This window comes from Oreochromis niloticus, linkage group LG23 (assembly GCF_001858045.2).
Source record: "Oreochromis niloticus isolate F11D_XX linkage group LG23, O_niloticus_UMD_NMBU, whole genome shotgun sequence".
Classification (NCBI taxonomy): domain Eukaryota; kingdom Metazoa; phylum Chordata; class Actinopteri; order Cichliformes; family Cichlidae; genus Oreochromis; species Oreochromis niloticus.
The window spans coordinates 7,948,761-7,953,463 of NC_031986.2; the positions used below are offsets into that span (position 1 = coordinate 7,948,761).

Here is a 4,703-nt window from a genome sequence, read left to right on the forward strand (position 1 = left end):
ATCTAAAAGCTTATTTATTTTGTTCAACAGTCTTTTCAGTACATTTCAGAATGTCATGGGTAGTAGGGTGAATTTCTGTTAAAAAAAAAAAAGAAAGAAAGAAAAGAAATAACAAACAAACAAAAACGTGTTGCCAGTTTCTTTTGGGTGCTTTGAGCACCCCAGCAGAGACGTTAAAATTCCAGAGTCCAGAACCAAAAAAGAAAAGTGTCCAGCAACTTAATAATTCATGCACACACACCCTGACCGTCTTGTAAAAGCTGAACATAACTATTGCACATTAAATAGGGTAGTGCTACAAACGATTGCCTATGCACCCAGACATTGACATTTTACACAGGCTTACTATGATGAACTATGGAAGTTAAAAGTTCTTAGAAATGTTACCATCAATGAAGAGGAAACTAACACTATAACAAATCTTTTACAATACTACAAGACAAATTTTCACCATATATTCTCAACAATACAGATTCATCTGACTAAAATTTACATTTCGAATAATGATTTATCCACTTCACCTTCATATTGTCCGACCAGGCCAAAATAAGATGGCCTGAATTGCTTCAAAGGTAAAACTCATCTGCTTTGGATAATCAATGTTGAGGGCATACAGAAGGCCAAAGAGGTGTGCCAGGGCAGTAGAGAGATCTGGAATGTTATGTAGCACAATGTCCCCTTCCAACACAACTGCATGTTCTCGCACAGACGTATCAGCATCGTCATCTTGTAGGATGGTGAGGATGGCAACTGATGCACCGTTCAACACTGGTTCCAAAATGTCAGTGTCCTGAAGAAAAGTAAAATATGAATTATTGAAAGCTAAGAAAAACTAAAGACAAAACAAATTTCTAAAGATTTTAACTTTAACCTCTATACCATGCTGGTCGTTTGACCCATGGAGGTTTTAAGAAGAAAAAGCTTATTTTCTTTTAATTAATGCCACCTTGTGAGTTTTGTACAAAAATATTTTCTGTTATGGAACAACCACTAACAATGCCCAGCTGCTGCTCAGCAGAAAAAAAGGAGTGAGAGTTATGACAACTGCAATCACCACTATAAAATTATCTGGACTGCACTGAGAAAGTGTACATTTCCATTTTGGATAAACTCATCCTTTAAAAACATCTCATAGCAATTAGTTTTACTTGCATTACTTTTTTGTACTTACTAAGCACTTCAGGAAAACCTCTGTTGCATCTTCTCTTGAGGAAAATGGGCAGGCCTCTCAGTGCCCGTTGGACACAGTGTTGGATGTCTAAAGAGTGTTCAGTGGAAAACAAGAATTTCAATTAGTGAAGTAACATGGTGTACTATACACAATGCAAAATCAGAACTCTCATAGTAATGAAAGTAAAGCACAGGTCAGACCCAGCAACACGCAAAACGTACAACCCCCCCCCGCCCCAAAAAACAACAACAACACCATGTTAACAATTTTACTTTCGTTTTACAAATTAAATAAAATACTGCCAAATAAGAACAAAGCAATGACTCATGACATTCATTTTTACTGACATGTCCACTGATGTGTTTTATTTGAAGCCAACATCTTTTTCAGTTTCTGTTAAGAGAAAAGTATACTCTCTTCTGAAAATGTCAGATAAAGGAGCACTTCACTCACCTGTTCATCAAGTTTATCCAGGAGGTCTTCCATCTCCTCACCAAGAGCTCCCTTCTTAGACCAGTACAGTTTCAGCAGGCCAGGCACAACTTTGTCAAGGGATGCATTGAAGGTCCCCAGGAGGTCTTTGCTTGTGATCCGATGAAATTTTCAGATATCTAAACAATACATTCACCAAAATATTGTCATTTATTCAGCACAGAAAATTCCTGGGTAGCTGTCTTGGACAGTCTGCACCATGTTATATGCCTGACTGTGTCATCAACAGCAAAACCTACCTACTTCAAAAATCTCTCATGAATACGTCTTTTGCACAGGAATAGAAACACCTCCCACAAAACCCAGTATCTATATGAAAATACATATTATGTTCTAAGTTGCACCAAAATCTGTGACCAATCAGATTCTGTGACCTGCCTTAGTATTCTTTCCCTAACAATCTCAGACTATAGAAGTCCTATTTCTAGCACAAAAAGAAAAAAAATACATGCTAAGTCAAAATTATGAGATTGCCTTTCTGTTTCACAATTTCGATTTAGCATGGGGACTCTTTTCTTGTACTGGCAGAAATGTTCAGGGTAAGGATTTCAATATAACACTGGCAAGGCCCTTGACTGGAGTGGTAGCACAAGATAATAAAGTTGGCCAATGCATTACCCCAGCAAATACCGTACTGCTTCAATATAAGTATAAATCATGCCCAATTTGAATAATAATTAAATTATGAATAAATTAGGACAGTCTTACCTCCTCAGAGGAAAACAGCGCAGGTCATCTCTCCTGGACCTCAGATACCATAGGCTGACACTCCACGACCTCTCTCCGCCTGAGAGAAAATGTTTGCAATAATGAAACATTTCAATATAATGTAGAAAAAAAAACGAGAAAAAAAGTTACGGATCGGACTCCCCGATCCTTACTGCGCATGTGCAAAGTCGGACGTACAGATCACGTCTACCCGTGGAATTGTACATAAAATCAATACTCCACCAACAAAAAGGCTCTCAAAACAATACAATACTTTCCACAGCTTTGAAGGATGGGTCAGGTGTATCCTTCGTGGCCCACCCTATGCCAGAATTCATAGCGCGGCCCAGCCGATTCTAGTTTCAAACAATGGCGGCAGCCACTTAGTTTTAATATTACTCTTATTACTCTTTCTGGGTCACAAAGTAAACTTTTAAGGTATTTTCAGGCGAGAATGTAGCTGTGTAAATTTCAAATATCTGCTCAGTTTATTAAGACAACACATTTTTGCAAAAATGCTTCTACGTTTTCGGAGACGTCTGTTACCACCAGCTTCGATAGCTAGCTGGGGATTCAAGGCTCGCTAGAGCAGCGAGAACAGCGAACTCCTGGCATATCATTTTCAACCCCCTGCGCGGTCCTTCGCTAGCTTAAACATGATATATAAGTCCCTTAGATGACTTAAATATGTTATTGTTTGGCTTTTTTTCAGTGCTTTACTCGTTCCACCCTCCTGGGTCCTCAGGAGGATGCAGCCTAGCGCTTGTAGAAAATCCTAATAACAGATGTCGTTAGCTTACCTGCTAGGGCAAATGGCCGGCAGCTCCCGCACCTGTCCAAAAAATGGTCAAATAATACACTCCAACTTCAGACCAGGTAAAATCCGTAATGGTCGAAAAATTGTAATTTTCATCCAATTTTGGCCACGTTTGTTCAAAGTTTCTTAGCAGGTTTTCAGTTCAGAACACATCGACAAACCACTATCACACAGTCTGCCCAGACTCGTTTGGTCTAGTTCAAACTTATTCAGACCACGACGTGTGCCAGTCACCTACGGGGTTTCCCACCGGTTCCCAACTCGACTCAAAAAATCTACTCAAAAGTTGATAATCTTTGTTATGCTCGCTAGAAAATCTTAGTTAGGACAACAATGGAAGAAATTTGTTGGGCAGACAAGCTATTTTAGGTTGTAAATGGAAAGTTTTATTTCTAAGTCAGTTTAATTTGAAAACTTTACTCAAATCAACAATTACTAGTTATCGTTTTTACAGTGTAGCAATGGGCCAGACACCCCATACTCCCGCAACACCTCCCACAGGACACCCCGAGGGACACGGTCGAATGCCTTCTCCAAGTCCACAAAACATATGTAGACTGGTTGGGCAAACTCCCATTCACCCTCAAGTATCCTTGAGAGGATAAAGAGCTGGTCCAGTGTTCCGCGACCAGGACGAACACCGCATTGTTCCTCCTGTATCCGAGGTTCGACTAGCGGACGAACTCTCCTTTCCAGCACCCTAGCATAGACTTTCCCAGGGAGGCTGAGGAGTGTGATCCCTCTGTAGTTGGAACACACCCTCCGGTCTCCCTTCTTAAAGATGGGGACCACCACCCCGGTCTGTCAGTCCAGGGGTACTGCCCCTGATCTCCACGCAACATTGTAGAGGTGTGTCAACCAGGACAGCCCTACAACGTCCAGAGACTTCAGGAACTCGGGGCGGACCTCATCAAGACCAGGGGCTCTGCCACCAAGGAGTTGTTTAACTGCCTCAGTGACCTCGCCCCCGGAAATTGGCGGGTCATTCCCCTCATCCCCAGACTCTGCTTCCTCCTCGGAAGACGTGTCAGTGGGATTAAGGAGGTCCTCGAAGTATTCCTTCCACCGCCTGACAATTTTCTCAGTCGACGTCAGCAGCGCTCCGCCAGCACTATACACAGTGCAGGTAGAGCACCGCTTTCCCCTCCTGAGACGCCTGACGGTTTGCCAGAATCTCTTCGAGGCAGTCCGAAAGTCTTTTTCCATGGCCTCTCCGAACTCCTCCCATTGCATTAGATGCGAATCATTTGACTGCCTAAAGTCAGAAACTCATGGATATTAAAATAGACAGAAAATATCTCCAGTATGACATCACATAATCTAACTGGAAATGTATATCCTGTAAGCTACACAGAGGCATGTGCTGAAAAGTTTTGAAACGGCAGGTGATACATTCAAATCTCCGAGGCCATCATGACTTTGTCGTAAAACAATTTCTAGCATTTCCAGCATCATTGATTGCAGAGCTTAAAAAGGCTAAAACAAAGAGTGTTTCCAAAACCTTTTTGTTTAAGG

At 41.4% G+C, this 4,703-nt stretch overlaps 1 long non-coding RNA gene across 1 annotated transcript; it reads right to left on the reverse strand.

Moving 5' to 3' along the window:
* Nucleotides 1-267: 267 nt before the first annotated feature.
* Nucleotides 268-3,640, reverse strand: LOC109196755 (uncharacterized). The gene is made up of 5 exons (XR_002058119.2): nt 3,172-3,640; nt 2,372-2,450; nt 1,625-1,782; nt 1,172-1,258; nt 268-790 (listed from the first exon to the last, which is right to left on the reverse strand). It is a non-coding gene; the product is annotated as an uncharacterized LOC109196755 (long non-coding RNA).
* Between the last annotated feature and the right edge of the window lie 1,063 nt (nt 3,641-4,703).